The sequence below is a fragment of the Labeo rohita genome, chromosome 25, assembly GCF_022985175.1.
Source record: "Labeo rohita strain BAU-BD-2019 chromosome 25, IGBB_LRoh.1.0, whole genome shotgun sequence".
Classification (NCBI taxonomy): domain Eukaryota; kingdom Metazoa; phylum Chordata; class Actinopteri; order Cypriniformes; family Cyprinidae; genus Labeo; species Labeo rohita.
In genome coordinates this window covers 20,739,866-20,755,984 of record NC_066893.1, presented here as the reverse complement: position 1 = coordinate 20,755,984, position 16,119 = coordinate 20,739,866, and the positions used below count along the sequence as shown (strand labels likewise).

The 16,119-nt window shown below is 37.8% G+C and overlaps 1 protein-coding gene across 2 annotated transcripts in view; it reads right to left on the bottom strand.

Annotated features, from left to right (window-relative positions):
• The window catches only part of lrrc4ca (leucine rich repeat containing 4C, genome duplicate a), a 283,862-nt gene that overhangs the window by 128,462 nt on the left and 139,281 nt on the right, over window positions 1-16,119 (bottom strand). The window lies entirely within an intron of this gene.

Sequence of the window (16,119 nt, the reverse complement as noted above, 5' to 3'; positions counted from 1 at the left end):
TAACCACAGCTTAGTGGTTTTTCTACAAATGGAAGCGCTCTACAGAAAAAGGTTCGCAATGTACAGTAGTCCTGTGGGGATTTTACCTAAGGCCTGCTGCGGGCAACAGAAATGCAGGGTTTGGACAGTAGTAACCATTAAGTGAACATCACGTCTGGCCTCCTAGGCTTTGAACCCAAACCCTGTGGTTGCCAACAAGGAGGTGTTGCCAAAGGCAATACACTTAGCTGGAGCTTACAGTAGAAGTGCTTAAAGAATTATAATTATTAAACAGTTTGGTGGAACTTCAGCATGTTTTCAAACTCAATCTTAAAGAAACAGCACACCCCAAAAAAGATTTACTCACCCTCATTTCAGATTTGTTTTTCATCTGTAGAACTTAAAAGGAGTCAAGATAGCACTAAACTAACCTGGAATAGCATGCCAATTCTTGCTAGTCTAAGATGTTGCAGATGTAAAATTATCTGAGAGATACAAGAGATCCTAGACAGCAGCTTATAATAGCACCTGGAAGACTGTTGGAGGAATCAAACGAGCGAATGGATAACAGCACTGAGCTTGATTAAAATGCCCAGGGTGAACCGTGGCAACCATTGCTCAGAATCTGTCACGATTTAGAAGGTGTGAAGGATGTGTGAGGTGCACTCTGAGGAGTCATCTCTGGCCTGTATAACACTCAGATAACCTACCGGAGAGGGATCGGTCATGGGCCATGAGTCCTTATCAAACCTAGCATAAATATCAGGCTTGAGTTTCCTAAAAGCCTCTTTGAGTTGAAAGGAGCTCAAGGTCACAGATTTTTTCCCCTGCACTGCTGTAGCCATTCAACCGATTGAAAAGACCAGGAGCATTTCAAGATACAAACTGACAGATACACCATTGAGTGAGTAACAGTTCTGATATTGATACTACTTTGAGTCTGGGATACTTGTTTCTATCACCTTTTAATTTTTTTTTTTTTAATTTTTTTAATGTGCTAATTGATTCAAAAACAGTTGTGCTACTTTCTATGGAAATCGTTATAGTTTTTTAAAGATTTAAAGTGAAATGTATTTATTGATACATTTAATGTGTCTTTGCAGAATAAAACATCTATAATAATAATAATTCTAAAAAGTAATTACCCCAAACTTTTGAATGGAAGTGTATCGGATTTATGGAATGATTCAAGTGAAACTTTAAATTAATTATCCTGCACAATCCGTTCAAATTAAACTGTAGCATATAGTAAAACTTAACAAAAGGGACTGAGACTTGACTTGGATGCGTGACAAAAGACTAAGAGTTGGGACTTTACTTGAACTCGCCATCAGAGTTTTTTGACCATGTCTGGGTGCAGAGTACCCGTTCTCCATTATAGCCTGGGGAGCCAAATAATGAAAAGAACTGAAATAACATAGAGACTTCCCAGCTGCCCATTTCTGCATACTAAAATCCTTGTGAACGTTAAAAGCTGAAACTGGTCTGAAAATCTCTGTACCTGTCTTAATTCACTCTTTCGGACCTCTTTAGAATATATTAATAACTAATAGATGATGTTGTTGTGATGGTGCGTTTGACTGACACACACTGTCAAAACATCCACCTACACTTGTGAATATGCATACGCTGCTTCTTACATTAGGGTTTCTGTGGTTTGTTTACATTTATTTTCCCCTTCTCTGAGTTTCCTGTTTATGCTGAGGGGAAAGGGGAATGATGATTCCAACAGATAATGACTTGATGGCCTGAGGTGTTCTCACAAAACAGGCGCAAAGCGTATGTATGTGTATGTAAGTGTGTGTTTGTGTGCCATCACAAGTTTGGCCACACAAATCAATACCATCAAATGGCACCCTGCAGATCTCTGATAATTACAGAGCGGGATGCGGAAAAGGAGAGCTTAAAGGGATAGTCAAGCCAAAAATGAAAATTCTGTCATTATTTAATCACCCTCGTGTTGCTCCAAACCTGTGTGTCTTTCCTTCGGCCTTGGAAGACAAACAGGGAATTTGATGTTCTGTATGAACATTGAAGTTATATGACCGCAAAGGTAACAAATAAAAAAAATATGGGCTATCGAATATCAATTTAGAAAATACATTTAGAAAAGTCTCTAATATCGGACTGATAACTGATATAATACAGATATATTGAACTTTAATAGTTTTTATTATTATTATTATTATTATTATTAATTTAGGCATCACAGTTTTATAATGTACATATATGTACATATAGCATACATAAGTTTTATTTTGCGATGTGATAAAGATGACACTTAACGGTTTTTTTATTAAATAATTAATTTTTCTACAATATCAACTTTAAGTGAAAGTTATATGATGCCAAAGGTAACATAAAAGTAAAAATATGGGCTATCCAAAATTTAGAAAAATCTCTAATATCGGACCAATAATCGATATAATCAACTGATAATGTATATATATATATATATATATATATATATATATATATATATGTATAGTACATCCCTAGTCACTGTTCAGTCAGAAAGTACAATGAAAAATATTTGGTTTATATAAGAAATATTCAAAATAAGAAACTGCTGTAAATAATTACACAAAAATCACACATGAAAAATTGAAAGCATCAAAGCAGAAAGACTTTATTGTAAAATTTACTCTAATAATCTCTTTTATTTACAACTTATAAAAAAACTATTTTTACAGTGCAGTACCAATATTCAATTCATGAATGCTATTTATGAATCAATCTTTTGGTTCAAATCTTTTCAAGTGAATCAATTAATCCAGTTCACTACGCCAGCCTAAATAATTCATTCACTACATAGACTGATCTGATCTTTGAATTCACAGACTCAGTGATGCAGTTCAATCACTGCACTTAACAGCTCAGTGAAGTCATATGGAACACTGATATTTTTATGATGTTATTTATTTATTTAAAGCTTGACAGTTGACAGCCCCAGTTTTCATTCACTATTATTATACTGAAAACCGCATCCAGGATTCTCGTTAAAAATTCATCTTCCGTTTAACATGAAAGAAAGGTTTCAATCGACATGAGGGTGAGTAAATGACAGAAATGTTCATTTTTGTGTGAACTGTGCCTTTAAAGCTACAGCGCTACTGTATGTTTCTCTTCACCGCTGTTCTGTTTTGTTGCCAGAATCCATCTTCTACTCCTCGCCCTTTTAAAACTGACATATCCAGTTCACGTCAAGGCTGTGGTGGGTGAGAAACACTCTCAGGTTCTCCTCTACTGTAATACCTGCGAGCAGCTACTCCCTCCTCGACTCAATGGAGTGAATTTCTTTCCAGTGAGCGAACACCGACTCATCTTTGAAATACTAAAGTTTACCTAGGGTGGGAGACAACAACATGTGAATACTTGTTTCTTTTCACCCTTGTGTTTGCTGCAATGCCTGCTCTTGACGCTATTTCAACTTATTTTCTCTTAAGGAAAAAGCCTGAATCATAAATTATTACAGACACAAAAGATGATACAATGAAAGGCAGGAGTTTTGTACACAAAAGCATCTCAGGAATTGATTGAATCAATCGAGTCTTTAGTCTAAACTCTCACTGCTCGATATTGTGGCACCGAACGATGGGTATTTCTTAAAATATCTAGTCAGAAGTACGATTCAAATATCAATATATATGGGAATGTTGTCGCTGTAGTCTCTCAACCATTGGAAATAAAGCATAAGGTTTATTTTTTGCTCGCTCCGATTGGAAAAAAAGTGAATGAGAGAAAGAAATAGAGAAAAAGCGAGAGAGGGAGATGAAAGCAAGTCTTGCATTTGTAACACTTTCATCTATTCTCACAATAATGCCCTTTAGAGTAAATGAGCTCCATGTTTCAAATGTGACAAGCCTCTCTTGAACTGATGAACAGTCAGATTATACTTTCATTCTGCCTGCAGTAGCTGCAAATGTATGAATGCACAGTCGCAATAAAGAAACATGGACAAATTAAGAAGAACTCATCCTCTCATGATAAAAATTAACACATTGTTCTATTCTTCTGATGGTCTTACAAATAATATAAAATAAAAAAAATAAAAAAAAAAAACTATTTCAATCTAAAAATTAAATGAATCAAAAGTGAAAGTAAAGACTTTTTATTACAGAATGTTCTAATCCAAATAAATGCTGTTCTTTTGAAACATCCAACATATATCACAGCTTTCACAAAAAAGGTTAAGCTGCACATTTTCAACATTAAATATAATAATAAATGATTTTGAGCACCCCAATCAGCATATTAGATTGATTTCTGAAGGATCATGTGCAGTAATGATGCTGAAAATTCAGCTTTGCAGCACAGGAAGAAATTACATTTTAACATACTTCAATAGAAAGCAATGACTTTAAATAATAATAAAAAAATATAGCTGCAATTAGCGGGGTTTAAAGCATTTAAGCACATTTGAAAAAATACATTAAATATTATTTATGAAGCCTGTAACAACCTAAATCAATGATTTAAAAAAAAAAAAAAAAAATTGGCAAGTCCAGGTCATTTAATAGAAATATGATGTTTTCTTTTAACATTTATGACTTATAGTGCCAGCTGTGGTCATATCACCCAAAAACATTGCACTCTTGTTTAGAATCACCTGTCGCATGTGCACACCAGGTTTCGTGAAGTTTTGAGTTTTTGTTTAGGCTTTATAGGCTTTTTGGGTATACTAGGACAAGCCCCTTTTCTAAACAACCCCATTATAGCTTCCCAAATTGTACATTTCAACATTTTTTGTTAATTATTGATCTAGAGAGTCCAGAGAATAACACTGCAGTGGTTTTTTATTTTTTATTTTTTGTTCTTTTTTTATTCAGATTGCGCGAAAAGTCTAGGTCTACTATATTTTGCAAAAGTAGGTTTTCACATCTTTTCAATCATTTTACTAATGGTTTGATTGACAGCAGTGTTTCTAGAGGCAAAGTAGTTCAGAATGAGGAGGTCTATCATATGATATGAATATCGTGCATATATGTGAAAACAGTGCAATATACAATCGCCAGTGGCCGATTTCTTTCAAATTTCTCACAGACCTTCAGGGGTTTGAGTCAAACAGGCCCACCGAGTTTCGTTCCGGTCAGCCTTGTTGTTATCCTTGTCTAATAGGTGCTAAGAGCTCATCAGCCTATGGTGGTAATGTTTTTTGAGATACACAAATGTCCTTATAGGTACTAGTGGCACTTTAGACCAAGAGTGTGCGTACCGATTTTCATGTTGATAGAACAAACGGTTGCGTAGTTATGGTTGATTTTATGTTTTTCCCCCTCTTATATAGTGCCACCAAGTGGCCAAGCTCTGCGTCAAGCTTGCAAAATAGGTTTCTCAAAAAATGCATAATACCGAAAATTTCACCAGTAACAGACGAATCTGAGACATGAGCCAAGGATTCCACCAACATAAGACACTTGAGCCTGTGATGAATGGTTTAGGAGTTATGAGTGATTTCAGACTTCTGATCACTGTAGCGTCCCCGTCAGGCCGACTGGAGTGAGCCTTGGTGACATTGTAGACGGAGCCTTGGTAGACGGTGTGAGTACTACCATCCCTCCAAGTTTCAAGTCTCTATGACTTACGGTTTGGTCTGCATGACTTTTACTTGGAGATTTTTTTTTTTTAAATGATTCTTGCCATTAACACCATTATATTGTTCATTCAGACTGATTTGCAAATGTGGAAGGTGCACAAAGAGGCGGGATTTATAGTTTGAACCAATCACAACCAATCATAACCAGTCATATCCAATCGTATTGCATGACTTTTATGACTTACCTCCATTAATTCTCAATTACCCCCACTAAACTCACTGCACACTTTAGGGGGTCTATTAAAACTCAAGGGGCTCACGGGAGGCAAAAGAGATGCAGGCACCCGCTGTTTTAACTTTACCTGCTGGTGTCGCTGTTGGACATTGTTTTTTTTTTTTTTTTAGAAAAAAAAAGTGATTAATACTTTTAAGTGTCATATTTTGTAATATTGGTGTTGGTTTATTTTTGTACTACAGTTTTTTGTCTCATCCAATATTTTAAGGAGACACTGTCTAAAGGTGACAGAAAAAGCAAGGAGGAACACAAGCAAGATTCAAACCTGCATCCCTGAGAGCACAATTGCACATACAGTACAAGCCATGAGCAAATTGTGCCACGGCTGTGACAATATTGCCCTATTTTTATTCATTCCCTATCATACAGGTCCAGAATTAGTACAATGGTTCAGGCCTGGTCATTGTTAGGTCCATAAATGTGTGCTTGCCACTGTTAATCCGATCTTTTCCAATCTATACAATAACTACAATATATCCAATAACTACAGCTCTCCCTTAAGAACAGAAATGAACACTAGATGCTTATTTAATATAATGTGCACAGCTTGTATAAAATAACACTCTGCAAGTGTGTATATATATCGCACCTGATTTTCCAGGGTATACAAACCCTCAAAAAATTCAAATGAGTTTTTAATGAAGAAAATGTTAATAACAATGAGAAAGGAGAATATCTATCAGCATTCCTTTTCTTTTCTGGAAGTGGAAGAATAGAGCAAGAGAGAGAGAGGGAAAGACACTAGGAGAGCCATTAGAGCTGGCCTGTGAGATCTCATTAATGCGAGTGTTGAAAAGACGTTTATAAAGGTCCTCGGCCAGTCCTAACCCGACTGTACTTCTGTAAGTAATGCTTCAATCTCCGGACTCCCCAAAGGACAGAGAGACTCTTATTACTGCATCAGACTGGTAATGAGTCGGCTTGCCTTACTGCACACACGGCTTGCATGTGCTCCTCTTTAATCACAGCCACTTGTAATGACATACACGAAGGTCAGTGAGAAGACAATCAGATGCTCAGATGTAGGGCATTTGGATTTGGAACTCTTAAACACGACCGTAAAATGACTTGGACTCTATCTGCCTGTCCACTCAATGGCTTATCTATCTGTCTATCCATCTGTCAATTTAAGAGTCAATTTCTCTATGTAGTTGATTTATCTATTTCTTGCCTTCAGTCTATCTATCTGCCTGTCTATTCATCTGCCAATTTGTCATTTTTTTAACTGTTTGTCTCTCATCTGTTAGTTCTTCTATCAATCTTTGGAAGTCTTTGACAAATTTAAATATCTATACATGTGTCTAACTATCTCTCTGTCTGCCTATCTGTTTATCTATCTGTCAGTCCTTCCATCTGTCTATTGGTCCGTCAGTCTATTCTTCCATCTGTCCTTTCGTCTATCCATCTGTCTGTCTGCTTATCTATCTATCTATCTATCTATCTATCTATTGATTCGTCCATCCATGTATTCGTCCATTTGTCTATCCATCCATCCGTCTATCCATCCATCCATCTATCCATCTATTCGTCCATTGGTCTGTCCATCCCCATCTGTTCGTCCATCCGTCTGTCCATCCATCCATCCATCTTTGTCCATTCCATCCATCCATTCGTCCATCTGTCCATCCATCCATCCATCCATTTGTCCATCCATCCATAGGTCTATCTATCTATCTTTTCATGTCTATCTGTGCAATTCATATATCTATCCTTATATTTATCGACCTGTCAGATTGTCTATCCATCCATCTGCCTATCTATTCTTCTGTTCTATTCAGTTATCTATCCATATACACTATATTGCCAAAAGTATTCGCTCACCTATCCAAATAAAAACTGACAAAGAGCGGGGTCAGCGGATGCTGAGGCGCATAGTGAGAAGAGGTTGCCAACTTTCTGCTACAGACCTCCAAACTTCATGTGGCCTTCAGATTATCTCAAGAACAGTGCGCAGACAGCTTCATGGAATGGGCCGAGCAGCTGCATCCAAGCCATACATCACCAAGTGCAATGCAAAGTGCCGGATGCAGTGGTGTAAAGCACGCCGCCACTGAACTCTAGAGCAGTGGAGACGCGTTCTCTGGAGTGACGAATCGCGCTTCTCCATCTAGCAATCTGTTGGACGAGTCTGGGTTTGGCGGTTGCCAGGAGAACGGTACTTGTCTGACTGCATTGTGCCAAGTGTAAAGTTTGGTGGAGGGGGGATTATGGTGTGGGGTTGTTTTTCAGGAGCTGGGATTGGCCCCTTAGTTCCAGTGAAAGGAACTCTGAATGCATCAGCATACCAAGACATTTTGGACAATTCCATGCTCCCAACTTTATGGGAACAGTTTGGAGCTGGCCAACATGACTGTGCACCAGTGCACAAAGCAAGGTCCATAAAGACATGGATGACAGAGTCTGGTGTGGATGAACTTGACTGGCCTGCACAGAGTCCTGACCTCAACCCGATAGAACACCTTTGGGATGAATTAGAACGGAGACTGAGAGCCAGGCCTTCTCGTCCAACATCAGTGTGTGACCTCACAAATGCGCTTCTGGAAGAATGGTCAAAAATTCTCATAAACACACTCCTAATCCGGACAGCCTTCCCAGAAGAGTTGAAGCTGTTATAGCTGCAAAGGGTGGACCGACATCATATTGAACCCTATGGATTAGGAATGGGATGTCACTTAAGTTCATATGTGAGTCAAAGCAGGTGAGCGAATACTGTTGGCAATGTATCTCTCTGTTTGTATGTTTGTCTGTATCTACCTACCTATCAATTTGTCTATCCATTTATCTGTCTATTTATTTATCTGTCCATCCATTGCAGATACACTGTTAAAATATCAGTTTAAAAAAAAAAAAAACTTTTATTACTATAGCTACTTTGGGGACAAAATGTCCCTACAAATATAGCAATACCAGTAAATTTTGACCTTGTGGGGACATTTTTTGGACCCCATGAGGAAATAGCCTTACAAACCAGACAGAATTATATTTTTTGAAAATTTTAAATAGCAGAAAGTTTTGTGTGAGAGGTAGGTTAAGGGGCAGGGTTAGGGAAGGGAATAGAAAATCCAGTTTGTACAGTATAAAAACCATTACGTCTATGAAATGTCCCCATAAAACATGAAAACCTGCGTGTGTGTGTGTGTGGTCAATTCACTCACTGGCTTCAAATCAACCTAATAAGGTCATGTAGACTATTTATGTGTGATGAATGTGACTGTGATATGAGCCAAAACTGTGCTAAAAACAACCAAAGGCAACAGGTTACAACAAACCAGACAGCTCTCAGTTTCTGATTCATCATTAAATTGTTCTCTGGAGGCTCATAGAGCTCATGGGACATGTCCCAGACATTCATGGGACCTGGTGGGACACTTTAGGGAGTTGTTTGTGAAAGTCTTCAACAGGACTTTGACAAGCAATTAGGTATTTTTTCTTAAGATTATACAAAACATATTACTCTCTGACTCAACTGTACCCTCCGTTGTGGTTACTTTTTTTTATAAAAAGAAACATATGACCTTGAACATTGTCATTGTCATAGACAAGATTTATCGATTTCAAAAACGGTGCCTTGACGTACTGCAATATAGCCACTTTGGCAGGTAAGAGTATTAAAATTCATGGTTGTCAAAAATCGTTCTAACTTTCTCTCTCTCTCTACAACTTTTCATCCCTGCCTCTGCAGTTGCTGTCCATCTGCGTGATAAACTCTTAATCAATGTAAAACGCCCTCGCCGCGTTTACTGATTGGCTTACGAGAACGAGTCTGTCCGCTGTCACTTCTCATTGCCGGATTGGAACGCTCTTGAGCTGTCTGACGAAAGGTGAATTTGATTCGCGCAACGACCAGTGAGCGGCTGTCACTTTTTACGAGGTATGAACCAGGGCAGTGTGCACAAGAGGACTAAGTGCTTTCTGATTTCTGACTGTCAGGACTACAGGAAGCCACTGTTTTGCGTATTTGATTTGAACCATTTGCTGAGGTTCAAAATGGCTGTGCTCTTATTTACTTAAATAAGAATCTTTAATATGGATTCAAAATGGTTTTAACATCCATTTACAATCATATTCCAAATATTCAGTTGATTTGTGCAGTTAATATTGTGATAATAGAGAAAAAGTAAGCAATTAAGTGGTGGGATTATATGTTTCTGCAAACGTTGCTTTGCTTTTTGTAGCTTTACATGTCAGGCTGACAAGCAAATCGAGGTCTCCTTCAACCCCTGATGGTAATTGGTGTGACATCTCCAGGGGTTTCTTCCTGCAAGTCTCTCAGCTTGTAAAGACACCTTATATCATCACAGCCCTTGATCAGCTCTCCCCATTAGAAGCTTAAGAATTATAAAAGATGAAAGGCTATGAATTATGGCTATGTAATGACTTTGATCAAAGCAATAAGTGTAACGCAAACCACTAATGATTTACGCCCCCTAAACGCAATTTCTACTTACACAGAGATGCATTATGAGTTTATTTGTATGTATTAATGTGCCAAACAATTCATACATATAACCCATACATACACTAATGCAATACGACAGTGATAAATTCAAAGCCTTATTCACTAACTGCCGGCACAAACCATGCGAGTCCAACGAATATTCAATAAGTAATTAAATTATTAATAATCACAATAAACAATGTTTTCACAAAACAATATCACAATCATTAGATAAACTATAGACTATTTAGGGTTGCCAAGCAACCCAGTGCATTAATATAGAATTCAGTTTGATATGCAGCAGTGTGATGTGTATAAAATATACAGACAAGTGTCTTTCCTTCTTGTTCTAATTAACAGGTCTGGCTCATCCAGACAGTTGTGTGAGGACAATTCTTGACAACATACAGTGACATTTTAAAGAACTGCAACAGTTCTTTTCTCTTCCAGCATAACAATGTGCCTATACACAAAGTGAGATACATATAGAAATTATTTCCTGAGTCCGGTGAACAAGATCCATTTCTTTGCGGACAGAGGTATTGTCATTTTGGAATCAAAGAGTTGCTATAAAGTTGAAAGCTCAGAATTCTCTAGAATGTCACTGTATGGTGTAGAACTGAGATTTGTTTTGGGCTTACAGTGTATATCTACTTGTTTTACAATGTCTTTGAATGTTGCAGTTAGACTTTAGGAATAAGTATTTAAAGTGCAGTCACATTTTAGGAATAAGTATTTAAAGCAGGGGACACCAGGGGTGACTGTAACATGGAACTTAGATTTTTTTTTGTAACAATATAGATAGGTACATACAGGCAGATGGACAAAAAAATGAACAGAAAGAGAGACAGAATGACAGATAGATAGATGGACAGAATGACAAATAGAACGATATAGAACGAGATAGACTGACTGAAAGGCGAATGGACAGACGGAAGGACCGACAGATAGATAGATAGAGGGAGAGAGAGAAAGAGACGGACGGACAGATGGACCGACAGACAGACAGCGAGATAGACAGATGGACGAATAGATAGATAGACCGATAGACGGATAAACAGACAGATGACTGTAACGAATGGACCAACAGACGAATGGACAGACAGATAGACAGATAGATAGATAGATAGATAGATAGATAGATAGATAGATAGATACAGGCGGACAAACCAATAGACGAATGGATGGACAGACTGACAGACGGACAGATAGATAGACAAATGGACATATAGACAAACAGACAGATAGATGGATGGATGAGACAAATGGATAGATAGACAAACGGTCTGATAGATTATTAGACAGACAGACAGACAGATAAATAGATAGATAGATAGATAGATAGATAGATAGATAGAGAGACAGAATGACAGATAGATAGATGGACAGAGTGACAAATAGAACGATAGAAGACAGATAGACTGACTGAAAGGCGAATGGATGGACGGAAGGACCGAAAGATAGATAGATAGAGGGAGAGAGAGAAAGAAACAGACAGACGGACCGACAGTCAGACAGCGAGATAGGCAGATGGACGAATAGACAGATAGACGAATGGACCGATAGACGAATGGACGGACAGACAGATAGATAGGTAGACAGATAGATAGATAGATAGATAGATAGATAGATAGATAGATAGATAGATACAGGCAGACAAACAGACAGACGAATGGATGGACAGACTGGCAGATGGATAGATAGACAAATGGACATATAGACAAACAGATAGATGATAGTTAGACGAGACAAATGGACAAATAGATAGACAGACGGTCTGATAGATTATTAGACAGACAGACAAATAGATAGACAGATAGATAGATAGATAGATAGATAGATAGATAGATAGATGTTGAATGGCTTGATGGGCTAATGGGTTGCTTGGTGTCGATCAATCAACCAACCTGTGGCCAGGTTTGACGTATTGCCTATTTAACCATCAGCCTGTTTGTTTGTTTATTTAATCTGGATGGCAAGAGCAGCCAAGATGAGCAGATGGCATCTCAAAGAAACACAGTCTCATCAGGAGGTCCAAAATCCACAGGAAAAAAACGGGGGAAAAGGGAAAAACCCTGCGAGTTTTGGCAGAGGGACATGCACTGACCTTCTGTCCTGTCTGCCTGCCCGCAGAGTAGCACGAGCACCAGCCGTGGAGGAAGATAACAAGACGCGAGACTCCTCAGATCTCCCCGGCCTATTACTGCACTATTATCCTCCGTTATTAAGTTTCTCGGGCCTGTTTGACTGATGGCTGAATGAAACGGGGGTCAATTTATTAGGGGAGCCTGTTCTGAGACAGAGAAGAATGAAGGACAATGGTCAATTTGTCATCTTTTATATGCCACCACTGATGCATTTAAGAAGTTGCTGTCATTAAAATTGGGGGTAAAACACCATAATTACAATGGCGGCTTCAATGAAGTCAATCCATTAAACCATTAAGGTACATGATCAGCTTGGTATTTAAAGTGCTGCATTTGTGCACAACACTTTGGAATGAAGAACTAAATTGCAAAAATAAATAAAACTACCAATAAATAAATAAATAAATAAATCAGACATGCAATATTATTTAATTTAACATACAATAAATATGTCTTCAAAATTTTTCATCAGCCTTGTAAAAATAAAAGGTGCTAGTGCAACGGAGGCCGCATAGAAAGGGAAGTGTAGGTAAAACTCACTCCACTGATTTCAAGAGAAGCACTGGCTGCTGACGCTAGAGGCTGAGGTCTTTAGTATCCTTGTAAGTGTGTCCACCTCCCATGCTGGGAACGCCAGTCTGAATCCCACTTGGACGAAGTAAGGCAAGTAGAACCAGAGGGGTTATATTGGTGCCATGACCCAGAAAGGAGTGAGGTTTAGGGGGGTGAGTGTAATGGAGCCCAGCTAGTAAGAGCTGTGCAGGTAAACCTCACTTCTTTTGATTTCAAGAGGCCTCCCATACCATAAATGCTGGTTTAAATCTTGCTCAAAGCGTGAGGTGAGTAGAACATAAGGGATCAAATTGGTGCTGTGACCCGAATAGGAGTGAGGTTTGAGGGGGTGAGTGTAACAGAGGTCAGCTAATAGGGGTTGAGCAGGTAAAATTCTAAATTCTCTAAATTTCAGGCCTCCCATGCTGGAAATGCTAGTTTGAATCCCATTCAGAGGGTGTGCGGCGAGTATAACCAAAGGGGTCAAATTGATGCCGTTACACTGTAAAAAATAAAAAACACAATTTGTTGAGTCAGCTTAAAATAATTTGTTACCCTGCTGCCTTAAAATTTTAAGTTCAGTCAACTAAAATAAGTTTATTCAACTTGAAATGTTAAGTTGTATTACGTAACCCAGCTGCCTTAAAATTTTAAGTTGATTCAACTCATATCTAAGTTGTCACTTAGTATAATTTAACATTTTATGTTGAATAAACTTTTTTTGAGTTGACTGAACTTAAAATTTTAAGGCAGCCAGGTTACAAATTATTTTAAGTTGACTCAACAAATTGTTTTTTACAGTGTACCTGGATGGGAGTGAGGTATGAGGGGGTGAGTGTAATGGTGGCCAGCTAGCTGTGCAAGTTAACTTCACTCCCTTGATTTCAAGAAGCCTCCCTGCTGTAAATGCTGGTTCGAATCCTGCTCAGAGTGTGAGGTGGGTTGAACCTAATGGGTCGAATTGGTGCCGTGACCCAGATGGGAGTGAGGTTTGAGGGAGGTCAGCTAGTAAGGATTGTGCAGGTAAACTTAACTCTCTTGATTTCAAGAAGCCTCTCATGCTGGAAATGCTGGTTCGAATCCCACTTAGAGAGAGGAGCACAACCAAAGGGGTCAAACTGGTGCCATGACCTGGATGGGAGTGAGTGTAAAGGAGACCAGCTAGTAAGAGCTGTGCAGGTAAACTTCACTCCCTTGATTTCAAGAAACCTCACAATGCCATAAACGTTGGTTCGAGTGCAACCGAAAGGGTCAAATTGGTGCCGTGACCCAGATGGGAGGGATGTAAACCTCACTCCCCTGAGTGCGCTCACCTCCCATGCTAGAAATGCAAATTCAAATCCCTCTCGGAACAAGTAAAACTGGATGAGCTACACTTGCAGTGTCAAAGTTATGGGTTCAACACACAGATTGTACACAGTTTATAAAATCCCTTGTGCAAAAAGAAGTGGGCTTAAAAGTGCATATTAAATGTGCACTTGTAGTAAGTTGTTGCTTTGGTTAAAAACATCTGCCAAATAAATAATTCTTTTTGGGTTCCCACAACTGTAAAAAAAAATGTATTTGTGAAAGATTGAATTGTACAACTAAAGCTTTTCATTTGTTCACAGCGTTAACTAGCTTATCTACTCTCAATTTCCTGTAGGCTGGAGTACATTGAACGACATAGCAGCTGTGAGACACAAAGAAAAGTAATGGAACTGAGAGACACAGAGATAAAGAGCACTGGTAAGTGAACTTGGGTCACTAGGCATTTGCCTGGGGTTTTTACATTACATCAAGTCCAGCTCACTGTTGGCAGCACATAGTATCCCTCATAGCTCCATTACAACATCTGGAGACTCGCCATGACAGCAGTTCAACTTCAGACTGCTGTGCCTTACTGTCTTGGACACAATGGCTCACTAATGACTTGTGGGTGAAGATCAAGGATAATGTCTTTCTAGGACTAAGGCAGAGAAATTCAAGCTGGATTTTGTTAAATATTTATACTTGATGAGCAAGCTTAGAACATTTTTAACAAACACAAAATGTACCAGAAATCGTTACATTTCAAAAACAAGTAATGTCCATTTTTTATAAGCTACATACAATCATACAAACTACATACAAAGAAAATAGTAGCAGAAACTTCTTTTCTTTGTTTACAAACATAAAAAACATGAAAATGCAAAGATGGGAGTCTTAAATTTTTCAGCAAATGTCTTTTCTGTCTTTACAAACAAGATGTAAAAATGCAAAGATGAATGATGTGAGCCTGAAATTTCCTACCAAATTTCATTTCTTTCTTTACAAACAAGATGTGAAAATCCAAAGACGAATGACAGAAGCCTGAAATTTTCTACCAAATTTCTTTCTTTTCAAATGAGACAAGATGTGAAAACACAGAGATGAATGACAGGAGCCTGAAATGACCCACTGGAAGTCAGAATGCAAAGACAAATGACAGGAGACAAAAAAAAAAAAAAAAAAAAAAAAAAAAAAAAAAAAAAAAAATCCTGCCAAATGTCTTTTCTTTCTTTCTGAACAAGATGTAAAAATGCAAAGACAAATGATGGAAGCCTGAAATTTCCCACAAAATTTCATTTTTTATTCTTTATAATCAAGACATGAAAATGCAAAGACGAATGACAGAAGCCCAAAATTTCCTACTAAATGTTTCTTTTCAAAGAGACATCAAAACAAAAAGATGAATTTTTAAAAAAATATATAAATTACATGTAATGCAGAATGGCTAGAGCCAAAATGTCCCAGCAAATTTCTTACTTTTTTCTGTTATAGACAAGTCATGAAAAAAGATGAATGATGGAAGCCTGAAATTTCCCACCAAACAACAAACAAGATGTGAAAATGCAAAGACAAACAACAGAAGTCTAAAAGTTCCCACCAAATTTCTCCTTTTAAGACATGAAAACACAAAGATGAATGAGGGGAGCCTGAAATTTCCCACCAAATTTCATTTCTTTCTTTATGAACAACATGTGAAAATGCAAAGATGAATGATGGGAGCCTGAAATTTCCTACCATATTTCTTTTCTTTCTTTACAAACAATAAATGAAAATGCAAAAACAAATAACAGCAGAAAGAAATTGGCCACCAAATTTAATTTCTTTCTTTACAAACAAGAAATAAAAATGCGAAGACGAATGACAGAAGCTGGAAATTTCCCAC